The 24851-nt window shown below is 42.6% G+C and overlaps 1 protein-coding gene and 1 long non-coding RNA gene across 2 annotated transcripts in view; one reads left to right on the forward strand and one right to left on the reverse strand.

Moving 5' to 3' along the window:
- Window positions 1-24851, reverse strand: part of kcnq3 (potassium voltage-gated channel, KQT-like subfamily, member 3) — a 146043-nt gene that overhangs the window by 83122 nt on the left and 38070 nt on the right. The gene's annotated exons all lie outside the window — the stretch shown is intronic.
- Window positions 14528-24851, forward strand: part of LOC132871628 (uncharacterized) — a 96489-nt gene continuing 86165 nt past the window's right edge. Inside the window, exon 1 of the long non-coding RNA XR_009651307.1 lies at window positions 14528-14566. This is a non-coding gene — a long non-coding RNA (uncharacterized LOC132871628). The remainder of the gene's footprint in view (window positions 14567-24851) is intronic.

Consider the following 24851-nt stretch of genomic DNA (forward strand, 5'->3'; position numbering starts at 1 on the left):
AACTAGCGGAACTGGCCACCCAGTCAGTGAAAGAGTGGGCTAAAACTGGAATGCACTCAAGACACTGGTGGTGTCCTAACCTGCCAAGACTGGTGCTGTTAGGAAAGGGTTAGGGGAAAAAATAAAATGTTTGAAATTATTTAAAGAATATTTGTCAAGAGTGTATAAATCACAATAAAAACATACTAAATTCATCTCATTGTCTCTAGCCACTTTATCCTGTTCTACAGGGCCGCAGGCAAACTGGAGCCTATCCCAGCTGACTACAGGAGAAAGGCAGGGTACACCCTGGACAAGTCACCAGGTCATCACAGGGCTGACACATAGACACAGACAACCATTCACACTCACAGCCAATTTCAAGTCACCAGTTAACCTAGCCTGCATGTCTTTGGGGAAAACCAGGGGAAACCCACATGGAGAACATGCAAACTCCACACAGAAAGGTCCTCGCCAGCCATGGGGCTTGAACCCAGACCTTCTTGCTGTGAGGCAACAGCACTAACCACTACACCACTGTGCCGCCCCACATACTAAATTCTTTCTTTAAAATGAACTATATATAAATATTACAAACCCAAATTAAAAAAATGGATGGTGTGTTGAAATTGAAATTAAAACTGAAAACAATGATTTCTAAATAATCTTTGACCTGTGTTGAACTCAAAACAATACACCAGCACATTATTTGATGTTTCACTTTACCGTATGGATTTAATTTTTGCTGTTTTTCCCCCCAAATAAACACATTCCAAAAAAGTTGGACTGGTAAAGCATTAACCACTTTGTAATGTTGCCATTCTTTCTCACAACACTTAAAAGATGTTTAGGGACTGAAGACACCAAGTGGTGAAGTGTTTCAGGTGTCATTTTGTCCCATTCTTCCTGCAAGCAGGTCTTAAGATGTGCAGCAGTACAGGGTCACCGTTGTCATATTTTTCGTTTCAAAATTCACCACACATTCTCTGTTAGGGACAGAGGGAACAGGCACACTCTTCTTCTGCATCCATGCATTTATGTGTGCAGAATTTGGTTTTGTATAGATAGTTTTCACTGATGTCACGGCATTCCGGGGAACGCCCTCCAGCCGCCATATTGTGGGGCAAACAAAGGACCATCGCCATTACCGGCTACGTTATCTCGGACAAGTTTATAAAGTTATATAGTCAGTTTTCTAAAATAAAGATCAATGTTGGCAAAATCAAGCAAACGGAAGTATATGGATACATTGGACGACATCTCACGACAACGGTATGCAGCCAAACTGGCCTTGATTGGGGGAATTGACCCCTACGAAGTGGACAAAGATGCATTTTCAAGTGACTATGCAGGGCTGCCATCCATATCGTACCCTGATATTGTGAACTATTTTGTGAATAGTAAAAGTGCCTACACACTTGACGACCTCAAAGCATACAAGTCGCTGGAGTCATACAATTATTTTGTCTGTGGCTGGGTCCCTGAAGTCCACCATATAAAAACAAGTGACAGTCGTGTCCTAATTACAGCCAAGGTATGTAAACATTGGAATTTTAGAGCTCTCAACACTGCATATAAATATGTGTGTGTATAATATCGAGTTGATTTAAGACTATTATGAATACCGTGCAATATTACTTTGCATCGGAAAGCTGCGCACATTTTGCGCGAAGCTGCGCAAATGTGTGCAGCTTTCCGATTCACTGTTTTTTTCTCATCCTTATACTTCCTATGTTTCATGGACTGTAACAGATTTGCTTATTTAGTAATTTTAATACAGAATTTACTTTAAAATTATAATCAGGCACTCCAACGCCCCCCCCCCCCCCAAAAAAAAATCGGATCTGCGCGATTCAGCCGTGAAAAAGGCCTCATCCGCCAAAAGGCGTGATGTTTGCATCCCTGCATACAGAATAGACCTAAAATGTAGTTAGTTTTTTTTTCTTTTTTATCAGACATCTAGTTTTTAGGTTTGTTTACCTGACATGTTTCGACGTACGACTGTCGTCTTCCTCAGAGTGTCACCGGATGTTATGGGTGATGCATCTTTTATCAGCTGATGTTTCCGAAGGCGTGGCCTTCCTGTCTGGTTTGACAGGTTGGTCACGCCTTCTACTGTCTGTTCGTCCCCTGCAAGATGGCACTCCAGGTATGGGAGAGCATGTATGCTCCCTCATCCCGGTTGATGGTCCTCGGGCTTCGCTTACGGATCTCCATGGCCTCCCTGATCCAGCGCTGATGTTTATTATCTTCTGTGCGGATGACTCTGGCATTCCCCCAGTCCATAATATGATTTTCCCTTTTGCAGTGATCTGTTATGGCTGACTTATAATTTTCGTTGTGCCTTTTCTTTTATTGTTCGGGTTTGTCTTGTAGCTGTCTCCTTTTCGCACTCTTTCTTATGTTCATTTTTTCTTGTGTTGAAACTCCTTCCTGTCTCCCCGATGTAAGTTTTATTGCATAATTGGCATGGAATCTCATATATGGTGTTGCATTTGTTTTCCGGATGTATTCTGTCTTTGGGATGAACCAGGATCTGACAGAGTGTTGTGTATGGTTTGACAGGTGTGTTAATGTTGTATTTCCTCATTGCTCTTTGAATGCGTTCCGTTATTCCCCTGATGTATGGTAATGTCACTACTCCCCTGTTTTCTTGTTTGTTGGTTTGTTTTTTCTCTTTCTTCTGTGTTTTATTGTTCTTAACCTGTTCCGCCCCTTTTGATATTGCCCATTGTGGATATTGACATGCCTTCAGTGCGTGTTGTTGCTCCTGTTCTTTGTCCTGTGGATCTGTAATTATTGCCGCGCGTTCATGTAAAGTTCTAACTACAGATATTTTGTGCATTATGGGGTGTTCAGAAGTCCAGTTTAAATATTGGTCGGTGTGTGTGGGTTTCCTGTGTACTTTTATTTTGATGTCCCCATCTTCTGTGTGATGTATTTTTAAGTCCAAAAATGTTATTGACTGCTCCGTTTCCTCTTCATGTGTGAATTTTATATTACCAGTATTGTCTATGGTGTTGAGATGGTCGGTAAGTTGTTGAGTGTGTCCCCTCTTCACTTTTTCCAGTATGTCATCCACGTAACATTTCCAGAGTGTTGGCCTGTATTCTGCTGGTATTGTAGTGAGTGCTTTCTGCTCCAGATCTTCCATGAAAAAGCTGCACATGATGGCTGATAGTGGGTCTCCCATGGCAAAACCTTCCTTTTGTCTGTAAATTGTGTTCCTGAACTGAAAGTATGTGGATGTGGCGATGAATTGAAGGAGCTGAGTGATGTCTTGTACAGTGAGGTTTGTGCGTTTCTTGAGCGTCCTATCTGTTTTTAATTTGTCTTGTACTACCTGTATGATGGCTTCCATGGGTGTTCTGGTGAAAAGAGATATGACGTCGTGTGATATGAAAACTTCGTCTTGCTGCATTTTGATGTTTTTTAGTTCTTCTGTCAGTTGTTTTGAGTTTTTGCAGTGTTGGTCTGTGAGTCCTAGTAATGGTTTAATTATTTCGGTAAGTGCTTTTGATAGGTTGTATGTCACTGAACCAATGCTATCTACTATGGGGCGTAATGGTGTTCCTGGTTTGTGTATCTTTGGTGTGCTGTAAATCCTGGGGATGACGTTGGCTGTGGGTACTAAATGATTGTATGCCTGTTTATCTATTTTATTTTCATCGAGTAGCGGTTTGAGTAGTGTTTTAAGTTTCTTTTTCTTGTCTTCGGTTGGGTCTTTTCTTAATATCTCAAATGCGTTGTCACTGAGTAATTCAATCATTTTCTGTTCATATTCATCAGTGTCCATAATAACTGTTGTCCTGCCTTTATCTGCTGGGAGAATTGTGATGTCATTATTTTTTGCTAATGTTTTCATAGCTTTCGCTTCCTGTTTTGTGATGTTACTAGGTGGTGGTTTGGCCGTTTTCAATATACCAGCTATTGCGTTTCTTAGTGCTGCTTTTTGTCCCTGATCCTGTATTTTCTCACATGCTAATTCAGTTGCCAGAATGAATTCATCGTGTGGTATGTTGTTCGGTGTGACAGCGTAGTCGAGTCCTTTTGCTAATATACTGCGTTCTGCTTGTAAGAGTTTGTACCTTGATATGTTATGAATCCATTTTTCGTTGATGTGTGCATGCTCCGGTTCTGCCTTCTTTTTCTGTGCAATGAGTCTGTCCAGTTTTCGGATTTGTCGGGTTTTTGTCTTGGTGAATTCCTGCTCGTGTATGTCTGCCAAGTGTCCGTGTATTGCTATTTCCATGTCCTTGTTTTGGGGAAACCGGCGTTTGAAAGTTTCCATCTCCCTATGTAATTCGCTATTGATATTATTACGTTTGTCAGTTGTGCACCGTATCCGTTCTTTTACCAGAGTCATCCGCACTTTCCTGATCATCTTCTCCGCGTTTGTGGTTGGAATCGGGTTCTTGATATTCAGGCTGGCCAGTATGACTTCTTCATCCCGGCAGCGCAGATTGAATCTCGGGTGGTTTCTGTAGCGTGCCCGTTTCCATGTCAATCTTTCTAGGTGGCGAAACTCCTTGATGCTTTTATCTCCGTAACTTATTCTTAATCTTTCAATTACGTTCATTATGTCATAACAGACAGTAGAAGGCGTGACCGACCTGTCAAACCAGACAGGAAGGCCACACCTTCGGAAACATCAGCTGATAAAAGATGCATCACCAATAACATCCGGTGACACTCTGAGGAAGACGACAGTCGTACGTCGAAACATGTCAGGTAAACAAACCTAAAAACTAGATGCCTGATAAAAAAGAAAAAAAAACTAACTATATTTAATATATGACATAATGAACGTAATTGAAAGACCTAAAATGTTTTTCAAAAATGACCCTTGCGTGGGGTGTCGTGGCTCAGGTGGCTAAGGCGCCATACCATAAATCCGGGGACCCGGGTTCGATTCCGACCCGAGGTCATTTCCCGATCCCTCCCTGTCTCTCTCTCCTGCTCATTTCCTGTCCTGTCTCTACACTGTCCTATCCAATAAAGGTGAAAAAAGCCCAAAAAAAATCTTAAAAAAAAAAATGACCCTTGCGTAAGTGAAGTGACAAGTGTCAAATAGAAACGTGACAAACAAACGAGCGATATTAAGTGTACATTACAATGTAAACGTACACTCAGCGGTTCCAGTTAGGCATTCTCAAGAGATTGTTTACACAATGTTTTGGTTTCCAAAAACAAACTTAAACACAATTGATTGTTTATTTAAACAACTTACCACTTATAAAATGATCGGAGCAGACTTTGCTGTGTTTGGAAGGCTGATAATCCTTGCGGTTGATTCTCGCAAGCCATAGATTTCTCCTTTGTATGCTGAGTTTCTTTGTTTGCTCGCCTTCGTGCTCCCATACAGTGGGAATTCCATAAAAGCTCCGCTTGACGTCATCATCTGACCTATTACGACAGCCGTGAATACAACAGGTGTGCACCACTGCTAGCTTTAAATAGCCTGCTTGGGTTCTTTTGAAGACTTTGTACTCGCGCGTTACAATGTGTGCTCAGTGACCCGTACGGTAAGCTTGACCCGCAAGATGGCCGCCACTAGGGAATCCCCGACTCTGTGACGTCATGTGAAAACTATCTATTGCCTTGTTAAAAGGTCCTTGGAAAAGATGTCATCTTGAAGGCAGCATACCGTACGTTGCTCCAAAATCTCAGTGTATTTTTCTGCATTAAAGGAGATACGCAGAACCTTTATTTTTAAATAAAATTCTGAGTGGATAGTATCTCCATCCTTGACTCTTGTATGCTGTATAAAAGGGAATAAAAAAAAAAAATAAAAAAAATAAAAAAAAAAATATATATATATATATATATATATATATATATATATATAATTTTTTTTTTTTTTTGAGAGTTAAAATCAACCGCAAAGTTGGCATTTGAGCTGCCCCGCTGAGCTAGCTATGCCTGAGTGCATGACGTCACTGCAGGAACCAGGGCCTTTTACAGCTATAGACCAAAGTCATATAAATAAAAATTTATGGTGAAAGTAAGAAATGCCGTTACCGACTTGCTCAACTAAGACTGATTTGATTGTGACTTGACTCTCATTAAAACAGGATAGGTGTTATAACTTACACTATGCAAGATACATGTACATACATGCATTTTCACTGATAAAACGTAGAAGGCTAATTAAATAATCAGATGAACTGAGACAATCACATTCTGAAGCAAATTAAATAATCTTATATCGGTAACTTAAACACACAATACAAGTTACATGTATTAATCTAAATGCAGGTAAACAACGTGTTATTTTTTTTATCCAAATGAGGATCGGAGCTTACCCGTCTGTGTTCTCGCTTTTTGAAGGCCGATCTTGTGGCTGATTGTTTTGAAACAGTCTGACTTTCAATTGTTCGTTCAGTTCTCTGTTCATTCACTTCTTCCACATAAGGGTGAGATGGCAGCAATATCCAGTTTAGAAATAAGACGGCTGCTCCACTCATTCACTGTTTTCTTCATACTGTGTATTCCGCCACTACTGCTCGGCTCAGGCAATTATTAAAACCAGGGACGGAAACGGGATGTCACCGGTTTTAGCAACAACTGCAGGGAGGTCACTGCCTGAGCAATATGTCTCATCCCATTCCGTCCAGGGTTTTAGCAACAACCCTCGGCTCACCCCAGGAGGACTGGTGCAACTGAACTCACTTTCCTTAAAAAAAATAAATAAATAAAATACTTTCCTTTTCTTGTAGTTTTCTTTTTCTTTAATTGTCGGTACTGCATCCTCTTTCAGTACAGGCTTATAGCCAACGCTCCTCAACAGATCAGAGGTCTCGTATGAGTCTTAAGTAAAATGTGCAGAGCAGAGGAGAGACCACTTCATAGGCGCCCAATGTGCCCGTGAACTACTCACAAAACGCGTCCAAATCTTTGCAGTTTGAACATTCTTGGGTCATGAATGCAATGTAAATCCAGCTTCTGTCATGTTGCTGCACTGGCCAGCAACACATCTATGTAGCATGGCGATAAATTAGTTCAAAATGGAGGATCAGAGTTGCAGTCAGCTCTGTGTTTCAGTATAGCGGAAATGGCGATAAGACCGATAGACTTCCTGCTATGATGTTACGGACATCAAGGTCATTCACTCAGACCGCTACCTATATAAATCACTTTAATTGTAAAAATTACTATATTAGATTTATTGTTAATGCTTAAAACTATTCCTATGCCATTCTTGAGGTCACAAGGCATTTATAAACAAAAGTGAGGTCATGGCTCTGCATAAACTGCTTTAATGCTGCCATCACAGAAGTGTAAGTTACCTTTGCCAAGGGCACTGACGCAACTCATACCATGACAGACCTTGGCTTTTGGACTTGTTGCTGGGAACAGTCTGGATGGTCCTTTTCGTCTTTGGCCTAGAGTACACAGCATCCATTTCTTCCAAAAAAAAAAAGGCCTAGAATACTGATTCGTCTGACTACAATACACGTTTCCACTGTGCGATGGTCCATCCCAGGTGCCTCCAAGTACAGAGGAGTCGACAGCGCTTCTGGATACAGTTAACATAATGCCTCCTTCTTGCACAGTAAAGCTTTAACTGCCATTTGTGGATGCAACTCTATACTATAGTGCTTGACAAAGGTTTGCCAAAGTAATGCCAAGCCCATGTGGTTATATCAGTTATAGGTGAATGATGGTTCTTGATGCAGTGCCATGTGAGGGATCAGAGATCATGGGTTTTCAGCTTCGGCTTGCACCCTTGCCCTTTACACACCAAAATTCATCCAGAATCCTTGATTCTGCGTCTTTGTTTTTAAATATTTCAATAATTTTCTCATGCATTTGTTAGCAAACTAGAGATCCTTGGCCCATCTTTGCTTCAAATCACATCATTATTTAATTGTTTTACCTCATTACGAGCCCTAAACTGCCCCCATCTGTCACATTTGCGCTTGGAGCATGCAGCGGTGTGCCGCAGACTGCAACTCACATGCAGTGCCATGCTCAAGCTCAGGATTAATTGCCATGCACCTGTTCTTGATCGCAGCACAATCTAAGCTCATACATATAAGGACTCTCAGTTCACACAGACTTTGTGAAGTATACAATCTGTTCTTTGTATCTGATGTTACCAAGCAGTTTTGTTATTGTGTTACTACTCTGGTTTCGACTTTGCCTACCATTTTCCTGACCACGTTTTGCCTTACCTCAAAAGAGAGCAGGCATGCTGAGCAATGCCAAACTTTAGGGAAGGGAAATCCCCTAGAAATATTTTTTTGGGGGGAGTTGGTACTCCAGAGGCTGACATGGTGGTAGACGAGGAAGACTTCACTCCAGAGCCCCTTCAAGAGGCTGACAGGGCAGACTCCACTCCAGGGCACCTTCCAGAAGATATCAGAGCAACCTGCAATCCTATACTCATTCCTTCACCTGGCTTCTAAGATGATGTCATCTCTCTGCTTACTGAGTGTGAGGACAAGATCTTCACTCTGCCACCAGGCTCCAGGGAGGACAGCATCGCTCTGCTGCCAGACTTCAGGAAGGATGCTGTTGCTCAAACCATGACAGACCACATCCCTACCAACTGCCCTGTTCCCCCACATATGTTTCCCCACACCTCAGGGACCATCAAATCACATGGGCTCACACCTCACCTGCCACAGGCCACTCAAGTATCATGGGCACATATCATCTCCTCAGGACCAAATACTGGTGGCCCTATGGGCTCACTGACATTCATAATTATGACTCATCATATGCTGAATGTGCTAGTTCAAAAATGCCAGAGCTCATGCTTATGCTCAAAACCAAGCCCATACCTGTCTGAGTCTATATCTGAGCAAGAATTCCTGCCTAAGTCTATGCCTAAGCCAGAGCCTAGGCCCATTCTCATGCCAGAGCACTTGCTCATGTTCAAGTCTATGCCAATGCCAGAGTCCAAGCCAGTGTCCATGCCTGATTCCATGCCCATGTCTGAGTCCATGCCCATGTTGATATGAGTCCATGCCAATGTTCAAGTCCATGTTTGAGTCCACACTGATGCCAGAGTCCATGCCCATGCTGACACCAGGGTCCATGCCCATGCTCAAGGCCATGCCCATGCTCAAGCCCATGTCCATGCCCATATTGATGCCAGGGTCCATATTCATGCTTAAGTCCATGACCATGCTCATGTCTGAGTCCAAGCCTGAGTCTGAACTCTTGTCAAAATCCATGCCAGATTCCACGTTCTTGACAAAACCCATGCCCTTGTATGAATCCAAGCCTCCACCTACATGGATGCTTAGGTTCAGGCTTAGCTTGGCATGGGGCATGGATGCCCCATGCCAAGCTAAGCCCGAACCTCAGCATCCACCTGTATCCATGCTCATGTAACAAGCTAAGCCTGAACCCAAGCCTCCACCTGCATCTATGCTCCCATACCAAGCCCAACCTGAACCCAAACCTCTGCCTTAGCCCATGTTCTAGTGCCACGTCAGAGTGCAGGCCCAAGAGGAACTGGGAGTCCATACAGACTTTGTGAAGTATACAATCTGTTCCTTGTATCTGACATTACCAAGCCATTGTATTACTGTGATGATACTCTGGTTTCAACTTTACTTACTGTTTTCCTGACTAAGTTTTGCCTTCCTTGGCATCCTGTTTGTGCCTCACCTGATCATTGCCTGTCCCTGTTTATGCTCTTTGCCTCATGCTTCAGTATTGTTTGCCAGCTTGCTTTTGATAAATTCTTCCTGCACTTGCATCCATCCTTTGCCCATTCATGTGACATTATACTTCACCTACAAAATGGATGTAGTGGAAGAGAGCAGGCACACTGAGCAATGCAAAGCTCTAAGGAAGGGAAAACCTCCAGAAATTTATTTGGGGGGGAGGCTGGGACTCCAGAGGCTGACAGGGCAGCAGATGAGGAATCCTTTGCTCCAGAGCCCCTTCAAGAGGCTGACAGGGCAGACTCCGTTCCAGAGCACCTTCCGGAAAATGACAGAGCAACCCGCCCTCCTGTACTTGTTCCTCTGCCTGGCTTTGAAGGTGACACTGTCTCTCTGCTTACTGAGTGTGAGAACAAGATCTTTGCTCCACCGCCAGGCTCCAGGGAGGACGTCATCGCTCCACCGCCAGGCTTTAGGGACGATGCTTTCATTCAAACAATCTGTTCCTTGTATCTGACATTACCAAGCCATTTTATTACCGTGTTGCCACTCTGGTTTCAACTTTGCTTTCTGTTTTCCTGGCCACATTTTGCCTTACCTCTGATGTCCTCTTTGTGTCTCGCCTGATCATTACCTGTCCCTGTTTATGCTCTTTGCCTCACATTTCTGTATTGTTTGCCAGCTTACTTTTAATTCTTCCTGCACTTGCATCTTCGCCCATTCATGTGTAGCATGTAGGAATGAGAACAGAGTAGTTCTGTCATTCGTTTCCCTTTTTCTATTTTTTCCCCTCCTCCTGTGTATGTGCTGTCTTTAGCATGGACGTGATTGGTCCATAATTAGGCATTGGCATCTGTATAGACACCTGGGGTCCTTGTCAGCTAGCTTTCCTCTTATGTTAGCTCTGAGCTGTGTGGCTGGCGGCGTTTTAGCTCTGAGTTGTGTTGGCTCTGAGCTGAGTTAGCTGTGGCGTTTGGGTGGCGTTTTCACAAGTCAGCTTAGGGAGGAGTACTCGGGAGCTTTCTCCCCATGCTTGCGGCATTATCCACTACCTGGTGCAGGAATGTTGTTTGTGTTCGATAAGCCAGCGTTTGCCTGAGTAGTGCGATTGTCGACGGAGGCACGACTGCCTACGCGTGTTTATGGTGTGCAACAAGTGGCGGCCTGAGTAGTGGGGTTGTCTCTGGAGCCTTTTAGACTATGTGTGTGTGTAACGTAATATAGCCACAGATTCCTTTGCTGCGCTGTTCAGCTGCTGTTCTCTTTTAAGTTATTTTTTTACTGAATGTATGAAGCATGTGTGAGTGTATGGTGCTAGCTGCTGCTGCTGCTGCATTTTGATTTTCTGTCTCTGTAGTGGTCCCCCCCCCCCCCCCCCCCCCGTCCTGGTGGCCAGAGGGATGAGTAACTGATTTGAACAGTGATCCACAGGCTGAGGGGGGTTATTTCTTTTCTTGTTTGTTTTTGTTTGTTTGTTCCCTTTATTTGTCTGTTTCCCCCTTACCATATCTCCTTAGCACCCGGTTCTGGCCCAGCCCTGCTAGCTATTAGCGTTTGATATGGGCATGCAGTCTCCTCTTGTTACCAGTCACTTGAGTGTTACAGTGTGTGTGTGTGTGAGCTCTATCTGATTAAGTGTGCTTAACTCTTCACTGTGTGCTATCTCAAGGGTTTGTTTCCCCCTCTCGTGTGTAACAGGGGTTGCAGTGTGTGAATACTCTGGACTATTTGTGTGCTGCTCTAGGGGTTTGTTTCCCTTCACGTGTGTATATGGAGACTGGCCCTTAGTGTGGCCACCGTTCTGTTAAGTAGGCTGGTAACCTGGCCGGGTAGTGTAGGAGTTCTTCCCCCCTCAGCATATTTGTTTATTTGTGTTTTAACCTCTTGCAACACTTTGCATGAGTTTTAATGTATATTTAATAAAAATTGTATTTTTTTTATACTTTTTCTAAACTTCTTGTCTTGTGGATTCTTGGGACAGAGTTCCCCTTGCTCTAAGGGTGTAAAGTCAAGGGGTGGCGTAGTCTACTGTAGGGGGGCGCTACACATGTGTCACCATCCCAACTTTTTTTGGAATGTTTTGCAGGCCTGAAATGCAGGAATAGATGTATATTAATAAACAAAATGAAGTCGACCAGACACAAAATGAAATATCTTGGGTTCATACGGTCTGCAATGAAATAAAAGTCAAAATAAATATAGAAATCAGTTTTTTTGGGTTTTTTTTTTGCACTTTTCATCCCATCCCAAATTTTTCTGATGTGGGGTTGTACATGCTACAAACCATGCATTTGGATCATTTGCCTGTATTTTTTTTTCCAATTTGCCTTACATGAAAACAATGAGCACTACAGACTCCCTAAGGTGATTTAATATTGTAACTTATTGTTTTTATCTTTAGACTGTATGGCACTCATTTTTAGCATACCAGTAGTGTACACATACGACTATTTATTAAAAATGAACATGTACAGAATTCAAGAATTTCTGCCTCCTAGACTGTAAGAAACTGCAGTTCAGAATTCCATGGAATATGTACAGTGGTGATCCAGTATATTACATATCTGTGAGTGGCAAAAGTATGTGAACCTTTGCTTTCAGTATCTGGTGTGATCCCCTTGTGCAGCAATAACTGCAACTAAATGTTTCCAGTAACTGTTAATCAGTCCTGCACACCAGCTTGGAGGAATTTTAGCCCATTCCTCCGTACAGAACAGCTTCAACTCTGGGATGTTGGTGGCTTTCCTCACATGAACTGCTCGCTTCAGGTCCTTCCACAACATTTTGATTGGATTAAGGTCAGGACTTTGACTTGGCCATTCCAAAACATTAACTTTATTCTTCTTTAACCATTTTTTGGTAAAACGATTTGTGTGCTTAGGGTCATTGTCTTGCTGCATGACCCACCTTCTCTTGAGATTCAGTTCATGGACAGATGTCCTGACATTTTCCTTTAGAATTCGCTGGGAAATTCAGAATGCATTGTTCCATCAATGATGGCAAGCCATCCTGGTCCAGATGCAGCAAAATAGGCCCAAACCATGATACTACCACCACCATGTTTCACAGATGGGAGAAGGTTCTTATGCTGGAATGCAGTGTTTTCCTCTCTCCAAACATAACGCTTCTCATTTAAACCAAAAAGTTCTATTTTGGTCTCATCCATCCACAAAACATTTTTCCAATAGCCTTCTGGCTTGTCCACATGATCTTTAGCAAACTGCAGACAATCAATAATGTTCTTTTTGGAGAGCAGTGGCTTTCTCCTTGCAACCCTGTTATGCACACCATTGTTGTTCAGTGTTCTCCTGATGGTGGACTCATACCCCTTTTCCACCAAATCAGTTCCAGGGCTGGTTCGGGGCCAGTGCTGGTGCTGGTTCACAACTCGTTCAACTTGCAAGCCAGCTGAGAACCAGTTTGCTTTTCCATAGCTCGCGGTGCTAAGGGAAGCCACGTCATTATGTTGCTGTATATGTCGCTGTATACGTCAGTTAAGTTGTTGTATACATCAGTTACGTCGCTACGTTTGCATAAACCTTGGCGCGAATATCGAAGCAAAAACAACACGGAAGAAGCAGCAGCAGCAACAACAACAACAATAATAATGGATGACTTCGCGTTTGTACAGCTGCTGCTTCTCATCGCTTAAAAATGGCGATCTTTCACGGTCTTGTTATTGTTGTTGGTCTTAACAACTCCGCCCCCCACTGACGTAAGTGGTTCTTTCCTCTGGCCCAGCAGAGAGTTGGTGCTAGCCTGGAACCAGTTTTTCTGGCCCCAGAGCCAGTTCTTTGTCAGTGGAAACAGAAAACCCGGTTCCAAACTAAGCACTGGCCCCGAACCAGCCCTGGAACTGCTTTGGTGGAAAAGGGGCATCATGAACATTAACATTAGCCAATGTGAGGCTTCAGTTGCTTAGAAGTTACCCTGGGATCCTTTGTAACCTCGCCAACTATTACACGCCTTGCTCTTGGAGTGATCTTTGCTGGTCGACCACTCCTGGGGAGGGTAACAATGGTCTTGAATTTCCTCCATTTGTACACAATCTGTCTGACTGTGGATTGGTGGAGTCCACTCTTTAGAGATGGTTTTGTAACCTTTTCCAGCCTGATGAGCATCAACAATGCTTTTTCAGAGGTCCTCAGAAATCTCCTTTGTTCGTGCCATGATGCACTTCCACAAACGTGTTGTGAAGATCAGACTTTGATAGATCCCTGTTCTTTAAATAAAACAGGGTGCCCACTCACACCTGATTGTCATCCCACTGATTGAAAACACCTGACTCTAATTTCACCTTCAAATGAACTGCTAATCCTAGAGGTTCACATACTTTTGCCACTCACAGATATGTAATATTGGATCATTTTCTTCAAAAATAAATGACCAAGTATAATTTTTTTGTCTCATTTATTTAACTGGGTTCTTTTTATCTACTTTTAGGACTTGTGTGAAAATCTGATGATGTTTTAGGTCATATTTATGCAGAAATATAGAAAATTCTAAAGGGTTCACAAACTTTCAAGCACCATTATAGTATACAGAAAATATTGGAATGTTATTTATTTTTATGTTGTTATATAATTAATTCGTCGCTTATAGTGGCCACAACCAATATGGGATGTGGGGTGGGATAGCATACATGTCAACCTATACGGAATGTCCGTATTTTATACGGATTTGATTCAATAAACGTAGTATACGGGCATACAAATAAAGTTATACGGATTCTTTAAAAAACTTCAATATTTATTTAGAGCTATAATCAATTCCCACAATGATAAAAGAGCGCATAACATTTACAAACATACTGTACACCACAGAAAGCACAGACAGCCTGTCACGGAGTGAGCCGTGACGCTCGCGCACACACACCTTCACACACACACCTCTCTCACGCAAGCGCACAGCGCACAGGCAGCAATCTGCCGGCAACGTTCAAACATGTTGGCTGACCTGTCGCTGTGAGTTGCACTTCATTTCCATTACTGTTTTCTGTATGGATATTACTGGTTTTCAAGCATTTCATACTCCACCGTTTGCCATAGTTTCTAACGAGAGCAGCATTTGTTGCGAGTGCAGGGAAAGGCCTACTGGCATTCTAGTAACATTTGTTTGGCTCCACTCATATGTAAAACGCATCACACATTTCTAAGCATTTTCATCTCCCATCTGTTAAGCATTGTCTATGGTCTAGGAAACACACGTACAAACCAGTTATTTCTAACGTCAAGTTTATTTAGTTCTAGCATTTTTATAACACAAAATAGTTTTTAGTAACTCATCACATGAGCTCCACATACTTCCTGTTTGTTGCGAGAAACCGAGGGACTGTACCATTGGCTTGTTATGGAGGGGTTTCACGGGTGTTTGGTAGAACGGACTATTTTAACGGGGGTGTTTTACTGGTGTTGGGGAAACATGTATTTTACTATGCACTGAAGGGTTTTTGGGTAAAGAAAATTATTTTGGATGTTTGTATATTTTGTGTTTGTTTCTTTAAATTGTTATTTTGTATTTAGGATATTATTATTTAGTTGATGGATTAATTTTGCAATTTGGGCTCAACTGTGGGCGGGGCTGCGGGTATGTAAGCTCTGCAGTAGCTCCAGAGCCTCAGTTGTGGTTGGAACGTCTTGTTTGAAGGTACTGTGGTTTGGATGACTAATAGTTTTGTTCAGGGTCTTTTTAATTTAGTCTGGCAAACTTGAAGCCTCTTTATTTTTGTGTTTTCTTATTTTGTTTGTATAGTTTTCTTTTTGGCAATTTGAACCTTTGGTTGTTGCACTGAAAAATATTTGCACTATTTTAAGAAAAGTTTTGAAAATAGAAAAATAAAAAATATATTTTTGGAGGAAGAAGTTTTCCGGCTCTCTGTCTGCTCCACCGCCGTCCATCCTTGCAACACAGCCAGTAAAGAGTCTTATGAAATTGCGCGTTATCTTGTGGTAGCGAGACTTCGTTCTGCTTCTGATCATGCGCACACTGCATTGCGAGAATCCCGCCAACCGTGAAGTAACATTTTGTTTGAAAAGCGTATTTCCACCTGAGCGACTTTCAGTAGCGACTGAAAAGATTCTGAATGGGCACTCCGGCAAAGAAATTCAAAACACAATACAGCGCTAGGTTTCTCCCTGAATGGAAGGACCTTTTCAATGGCATAATCCAACCGGCAGCCTCCAAAAACGAAGAATACGCACACTGCACACTGTGTGTGCGTGTGACATCAAAGTTGCAGCATCGGGAGTGTATGATGTGAAAGAACATTTCAAATCGAAACTACATCAGCGGAATGCAAGCCAAAGGCAAAATCAGCCACTGATGACAGTATTTGCATGCTCAAAAACTGATATGCCAACAACTGGAAAAGACAGAAAACACAAGGTAGTGGGCGTTTTAGTTCAAGTTAGGCAGTGCTCTGTTTACCCCACAGTAATGCTGACTGTGAGAGTTTTCTCTCAAGTCAGGAAGATACACACAGAGAGCAGAAAGAACCTGAATGCAGACACACTGACCTGGCCTGCTGCAGTGTAAGATCAACACAGACACTTGCTGTGACATGCAGCCTAGTGAGGTATTGGTGCAGAGTGCTAAAAAAGCTGTCATGGAGTACAATTCAGAACATTAGAGTGACACTTTGTGTTTTTGTCAAACATTGGAGCTTTGTATTCATTCTGAAGGTTTATTGTTATTAATATTGAATAAAAAGTAACGGATATATCATTGTTAATTATCAGTCAAATTTTAGGTAAATTGTCTTAATGTGCATCTTATAAGGATTTTATAAGGGAAATAAGGATTTTGGAGGTTGGTTATACAGGTTTGATTGACCAAAGGTTGGCATGTATGGGATAGTGGGATTTATGCTAGGGTTTTCTTTCCCTCTAATGCGGACGCTTTGATGTAACGTAAAGTTGATTTACTATTCTTTACTGTCTGCAAAAACTGAATAAAAATTTTTTGAAAAAAAAAGAAAATATTGGAATAGCAGGGCCATTTTTTTTCCTTATGCACTGAAGATATTTGGGTTTAAGTTGAAAAGACGAATGTCATGATAAATCAGAATTTCAGCTTTCATTTCCTGAAATTTATATATAGATGAGTTAAACAACTTAGAACATTGCACCTTTGGTGGCAGAGACCCCAATTTTCAGGTGAGCAAAAGTACAGATAGTCTGAAAGTTAATAATGTTTGGTTGTATTTCCTTTGCTTGTAATAATTGCATCAAGCGGTGACAGACTGATACGAAAAATTTGTTGAATTCTTCTTTTGTGATACTTTTTCAGGCTTGTACCACAGCTTCTTTCAGTTGTTGTTTGTTTTGAGGTGTTTCTCCCTTTAGTCTCCTCTTCAGGAGGTGAAATGCATGCTCAATTAAGGGTTAAGGTCTGATGAGTGAATTGGCCAGTCTAAAACTATCAACTTTTTAACCCTGGTGAAGTGCTTTGTTGTGTTGGCAGTGTGTTTTGTTTCAGTGTCTTGTTGCATGAGAAAGTTCCTCCCAATTAGATTGGTTTTCTCTGTGAATTGGCCGTGCTTCTCTAGACTTCTGAATTCATTCTTCTGCTACCTTCATATGTTACATCATCAGTAAAGATTAGTGAGCTTGTTCCAGAAGCAGCCATGCAAGCCCAAGCCATGACACTACCTCCACCTTGCTTGACCGATGAGCTTATATGTTTTGGATCATGAACAGATCCTTTCTTTCCCCACACTTTGGTCTTCCCATTACTTTGGGAGTAGTTAATCTTGGTTCCAGACAATGGTGACTCTGGGGGCCCCAGGGAAAAAAGCCAGAGATGTCCACAAGCACCAGCGACCGGTGTTTTTCTCCAATCCCAGAAAAAAAAAAAACCTTGCCTTTCAATTTTCAAGTGATTTTATATTGTCTCTGCTGCCCATAATTTGCTGTAAATCCAATTATTTCACCACAAAATTGTCTTCAATTCAGGTCTAGCATGACCAGAAACAAAGCCATATTTGTTGATCGATTCTCGCGCTCTGATTGGCTGAGCCAGACCACATGACCACGCCGTAGCATATGTAGTTATATTATACCATGCAGTTATGTTACAGAGCCAGGCAGCATACAACAGAGGGTAACTGAGAAAGCCAAGCACACATACATCTGGGAGAGAAATTTCATACATATTTTGCAAGTATTTTACAGGGAAATGGTTAGTAATTTATTAGCTGAGAATGCACCAGAAGGCATGTAAATTTCAAAATTTTCTGGAGGGGTATGTCCCCAGACCTGCCAAGCATTCGCCGCTGCAAATTCCAGAGCTGCCTACTACTTTTGTTTAGCCAGCTACTTCTGATTTTCTGGAAAATACTGGAAGCCTATCAAGGTCACCCAACACAGCATCCCCCTGCGCATGCCCCACTCACCATCCACTTCCAGCCTCAGCATTTAACCTCATTGGTGAGGCTATGCTTATAAACCTAATACTGTATAGAAATGTATTTGCTCAGTATGTAAGGTGTCTTGTTTGTCAGCGTTTCACCTGCTGCCTGATAGTACCTGCAGAACATAAACATATTGGCTTGGTCATAAAAACAGCCAAGGTGAATATTTAACAAAATGTGTGTTAAATTGTTAGATTTTTCTCTCAGCTGAGACACTGGGTGTGCGAACACTGGAGCTAACACTAGCTGCAACTGATGAAACATTATATGCTGACCGGAACTCATCATCCTCTAAACAGGGTCTTTTCTCTGTGGATGATGTGCCAAGTTGTTGGCTTACTGAGATAAAATTTAGAGCAGAAATTATGTGTTGCATATTGTTTTGCTGTACTGCAGTTAAAACAACCACTCTTCCAGAATCCACAGTTATCCACCGCACACAGATTTAGGGGCTCAGATTTTAGATGCGGCGGCACGGTGGTGTAGTGGTTGGCGCTGTCACCTCACAGCAAGAAGGTCCGGGTTCGAGCCCCGTGGCCGGCGAGGGCCTTTCTGTGCGGAGTTTGCATGTTCTCCCCGTGTCCACATGGGTTTCCTCCGGGTGCTCCGGTTTCCCCCCCAGTCCAAAGACATGCAGGTTAGGTTAACTGGTGACTCTAAATTGACTGTAGGTGTGAATGGTTGTCTGTGTCTATGTGTGAGCCCTGTGATGACCTGGCGACTTGTCCAGGGTGTACCCCGCCTTTCGCCCGTAGTCAGCTGGGATAGGCTCCAGCTTGCCTGCGACCCTGTAGAACAGGATAAAGCGGCTAGAGATGATGAGATGAGATTTTAGATGCTTCGTATTAACAGCACTGAAACTGGAAAGCGAGTGTCTGTGAACTCCTGCACAACCAAAGCAAATTAACCTTCTAAAAAAATGATCAGTTCAAATAAAATATAATGAAACAAATATACAACAATTCACAGAATCTGAGTAAACAGGCTAAAAGTTTTTATATTTAGTGTCATTGTGCTGAAGGCAGGGCTCTACACTAACTTTTTTTTCAGGAGCACACGTGCTCCTAAGTTAAAAATTTTAGGAGCACAGGGAAAAAAATGGGGGCACAAGCAGATTTTCATTTTAAAGGTTTATTGCAGCGCAAACCTTAGACACACCAACACATAAAACGCAAAATTCAATTGAGAATGAATGAATGAACGAATGAATGAATGAACAAACAAATGAATAACGAACAACTGAATGAATGAACAAACAGTAGCTAAACAGAGAGCAGAGCTCAGCAGAGCTAACAACATCATCAAGGACAGCTCCCACCCTGGCTCTGAGTTCTTTGACTTGCTGCCCTCAGGCAGGCGTTACAGGTGCATCAAAGCAAGGACCAACAGACTCAAAAACAGTTTTTTTTTTCCCCACAGGCCATAACCACCTTGAACAATTAGCCTTTTTCACATTACGTCACTTGCAGGGGAACTCATATCCGTTTTCAGCCTTTTGAATGGAAGAAGAGGTATACGGCGGCAACATATGTTAACAAAACTGTGTCATTCACAGATAAGACTGATAATAATATTGTGCATTGTTGTTTATCATTACGTATTGTTAGCGACCATTCCAGTCACCTATCTGCCTTGTTTTGGAAAGGAAGTTTACTGACTTTCTATGGTTGCTACTTGTTAGCCAGCAGATTAGCATGCCGCCTCTTCTTCCATTCAAAAGGCTGAAAACGGATGTGAGGTTCTTCTGCAAGTGACGTAATGTGAAAAAGGCTAATTACAGTGGTGCTTGAAAGTTTGTGAACCCTTTAGAATTTTCTATATTTCTGCATAAATATGACCTAAAACATCATCAGATTTTCACACAAGTCCTAAAAGTAGATAAAGAGAACCCAATTAAACAAATGAGACAAAAATATTATACTTGGTCATTTATTTATTGAAGAAAATGATCCAATATTACATATCTGAGAGTGGCAAAAGTATGTGAACCTTTGCTTTCAGTATTTGGTGTGACCCCCAGTTATTGTGCAGCAATAACTGCAACTAAACGTTTCCGGTAACTGTTGATCAGTCCTGCACACCGGCTTGGAGGAATTTTAGCCCATTCCTCCGTACAGAACAGCTTCAACTCTGGGATGTTGGTGGGTTTCCTCACATGAACTGCTTGCTTCAGGTCCTTCCACAACATTTCGATTGGATTAAGGTCAGGACTTTGACTTGGCCATTCCAAAAGATTAACTTTATTCTTCTTTAACCATTCTTTGGTAGAACAACTTGTGTGCTTAGGGTCATTGTCTTGCTGCATGACCCACCTTCTCTTGAGATTCAGTTCATGGACAGATGTACTGACATTTTCCTTTAGAATTTGCTGGTATAATTCAGAATTCAATGTTCCATCAATGATGGCAAGCCGTCCTGGCCCAGATGCAGCAAAACAGGCCCAAACCATGATACTACCACCACCATGTTTCACAGATGGGATAAGGTTCTTATGCTGGAATGCAGTGTTTTCCTTTCTCCAAACATAACGCTTCTCATTTAAACCAAAAAGTTCTATTTTGGTCTCATCCATCCACAAAACATTTTTCTAATAGCCTTCTGGCTTGTCCATGTGATCTTTAGCAAACTGCAGATGAGCAGCAATGTTCTTTTTGGAGAGCAGTGGCTTTCTCCTTGCAACCCTGCCATGCACACCATTGTTGTTCAGTGTTCTCCTCATGGTGGACTCATGAACATTAACATTAGCCAATGTGAGAGAGACCTTCAATTGCTTAGAAGTTACCCTGGGGTCCTTTGTGATCTCGCCAACTATTACATGCCTTGCTCTTGGAGTGATCTTTGTTGGTCGACCACTCGTGGGGAGGGTAACAATGGTCTTGAATTTCCTCCATTTGTACACAGTCTGTCTGACTGTGGATTGGTGGAGTCCAAACTTTTTAGAGATGGTTTTGTAACTTTTTCCAGCCTGATGAGCATCAACAACACTTTTTCTGAGGTCCTCAGAAATCTCCTTTGTTCGTGCCATGATACACTTCCACAAACATGTGTTGTGAAGATCAGACTTTGATAGATCCCTGTTCTTTAAATAAAACAGGGTGCCCACTCACACCTGATTGTCATCCCACTGATTGAAAACACCTGACTCTAATTTCACCTTCAAATGAACTGCTAATCCTAGAGGTTCACATACTTTTGCCACTCACAGATATGTAATATTGGCTCATTTTCCTCAATAAATAAATGACCAAGTGTAATATTTTTGTCTCATTTGTTTAACTGGGTTCTCTTTATCTACTTTTAGGACTTGTGTGAAAATCTGATGATGTTTTAGATAATATTTATGCAGAAATATAGAAAATTCTAAAGGGTTCACAAACTTTCAAGCACCACTGTACATGCACTGACTGATGCCACTTCTGGCAGGTGCAACAATGCACCAACAAGGACCTAAAAGGACAATATTCTCACACTTACCTGATACAGTGCAATACTTATTACAGTGCAACCTCACAGAGCAACTTTAGTTTTTATAGCTTTTGTATATTTTATATTTATATTTCTACACTTTTACATCCATACCCAATACAATGCAATACCAAATACAGTGCAATATCCTGAGTTTTGTAGCTGAACTGAGTTTCTATAACTAATGTGCAATTAACATCTGCAACTCAACATGCCCAGTTGTGTATATATTCTTTGTTTTTCTGTTGTGTTGTGACATTGACCATTTGTATATACTGTATATTATTTGTTTTTCTGCTGTGTTGTATGTTCCCATCTAAATGTTTGCACTGGGGCGTGTGCTTTCCATCTCATTATATAATTTTCCCGCACCTTCTCCCATCGTTCTAGCTTTCTTCACTACACTTTCTTCCTCGTCCGTTCTTTTATTCTTGTTTCCACCATCATTGCTTTTAAAAAACGCCGTTATTCTCTGCATAGTGAATATATTTCTCAGCTCGGTCCGAACCAGCTCTCAGTTATCTCTTAGTTGAATGATCTGATGAATCCCTAAAAAGCACTTTTCCCACCTAATGCCACACCCACAACATACAACCGTGGGAAAGAGGGGCAATCACAGAAAGATGTGGCAGAACGGCTAAAAAAATGTAACTTTTTCACACACACACACACACACACACACACCCCGGCTGCCATGGGAACCACCGCAGGTGCAAGACAGAGGCAATGCACGCAACTACAGACAGGGAGCAAGGCGCAGGCACAACACACACACACATACAACACTGAACACACACACTTGCAACAATACAGGCCGTTACTCGTTACACTATATTAGGTAGGCTATCCAGCGCTGGATTTACATACTTTGCAGTTTAACGTTTGATACATTTTAGAATGTTAAACTCGTCGCGTCTGTGCTCAGTGCTTTCCTAAATTGTCGGCCGCAAGAAGCCCTCGCACGAATGCGCATGCTTTTTTTCGTCGTTCGCATGCTGAAAAATTCGCTCGCAAATGCAAGTGAAACGTGCGCACTGTAGAGCCCTGGCTGAAGATTACACCTAATGTTGTATTTATGATAGCAACAGGTAGCTAGCTGACTGTCCTAATTAATGGTATCCAGCTGTCATACATGTAGTTATAAAGGGTCCCACTTAGGAGTTTTTTGGGGCCGTGCCATTCCACTGTATCATGTTTTATAGGAAACTTTTGGCCCTTTTCCACTACCCTTTTTCAGCTCACTTCAGCTCGCTTCAGCTCACTTCAGCCCGACACGGCTCGCGTTTCGACTACCAAAAACCAGCACGACTCGGCTCGTTTCAGCCCTGCTTAGCCCCTAAAACTCGCACCGTTTTGGAGTGGGGCTGAAGCGAGCCAAACCGTGCTGACTGAGGTTGGGGGCGTGAGCAGACACTCCCCTGTGCACTGATTGGTGAGGAGGCGTGTCCTCACATGCCCACACACGCCCCGCGAGCGCGCTGGGATCTGTAAACACCGCAAACCCGGAAGGAGAATAATTATGAATTACGAGAATTTCTGAAGCCTTATGCGCCTCGCCTCATCTATACGCTCTTGCCAGTATCTGTCCGCGTTGTCGGTGACAACAAGCCACAGCACCAAGACCAGCAACACTAACGACTCCATGTCCTCCATGTTTATTGTTTACTATCCGGGTCGTGAGACTACCGCTTAAAAGCTCACTGAATCAGTGACATACAGAGCATCGTGGACGAGTTCGCAGAGCGCAAGGCTCGTCGTATGTCCTTCAAATAATGCGCGCAGTAGGCTATTGATGTTTTATTATGAGCCATGTACAGTATCCTAATGTTTTTTGTTTCTGAGTTACATGTTCGTTTGAAGGGCTTGATGTACTAAATAACATAGTTGCACCCGGTAGTGTTGAAATTGGTAAACACCGCAGTTGCGGACATTTTGTAGCCTAAAATGATGTTATGATAAGCTTTAATAAAGGGCCCGGTCATTTGCCCCGCCCCCGGCCCGGCTCTGACTTGTTCCGCCACTGTCACTGATGTCACTGTTTGCGCTGCTTAACGACATCACGTGACGTCCACCCACTTTCGCTAACTCCACCCAATGTGTCCACCCACTTCCAGCCAGCACGGTTCAGCGCGGTTGTAGTCGAAATGCAACTCCAACAGCCCCACTCAGCCCGACTCAGCTCGACTCGGCACGGCACGGCTCAGCCGCGTTTGTAGTGGAAAAGCGGCATTTAAGGGAGTTTAGAGCTGTCATTGCAAAATGTGCTATTATGAGTGGTCATTATGGGCCACTTTTCCAAAATTTTTGGAGGGACCCCAAGCATTTGCCTGGTTTGCGTGCCCTGATGGTGCGCTCCTGGTTTCAGAGCTTTTGTGGCTCATCTCTTTATTTCTTTCTGGATTCCAATCTGGCTCCTGGTTCTTACTGTTGATGAGCTGTTTTCAATCTTGTGATATGGCCTGTATATTTCTGCTCAAAGTCTTTTTTGAATTGTGATACCATCACACTCACACACAACATACACTCATTCTGAATTTGATACTGTCAGTAATAGCACCAAAAATTTGAGTTCGGAGCAGCATCCAAAAACAGCTGCTCCAAACTACATTTCCCAAGCGCCACAGTGCCCCTGCTCTCCCGAATATTAGGAAGTGCACCTCTTTCCCATTTTCCCAGTAATCACCCCTCTATATAAGCTCAGCAAACACTCACTCCAGTTGCGAAGTATTGTTCTGTGTCCTCATGTCTGATTGTACCAAGCCTTTGATTGTAGTTCCTGACTTCCAGTGACTTTGACCTTGCTTTCCGTTGATAATCTGACTTTGAACTCTCGCCTGACCTCTGAAATACTGTTAGTACATTGACCGACCCTTGCCCGACCCTGACTACATCTTCTCTTTGCTGATTTGGATTTGGTTTCCAGTTTGTGATGCACCCACTCTCTCCCGTGCCTGCATCCGTGAGTGCCTGCACCCTGATAGGATACTTTACCATTATGGATGCAGCAGAGGAGGTGACGCAAACTGCTCTCAATGCTCAGGGATGATTGTTGGGAGGACACCAACAGATGTTATGCGAATTAAACACCAGAATGTCACAACTAACAGCTGTTGTCTCGCAGGCGCTCCTGACATGCCCCTCGTCCTCCAGGAGTGTAGCCATGATGGTGTCTTGACCAGAGAAGTACTCCGGGGAGGTTTCTGGGCACAAGGGTTTTCTTCTCCAGTGTTCTTTATACTTCATGACCCTCATGGGAGCTACAGAGGAACAGAAAATAGGCTATGAAGTGGGCTAGCACTGTTTGGGAGTGTGGTCATGAGCACACTTCTTCCTAAGATCATTTTACTGAACTGTTCAAATGAGTATTTGACCAT

This window comes from Neoarius graeffei, chromosome 23, assembly GCF_027579695.1.
Source record: "Neoarius graeffei isolate fNeoGra1 chromosome 23, fNeoGra1.pri, whole genome shotgun sequence".
Taxonomy (NCBI): domain Eukaryota; kingdom Metazoa; phylum Chordata; class Actinopteri; order Siluriformes; family Ariidae; genus Neoarius; species Neoarius graeffei.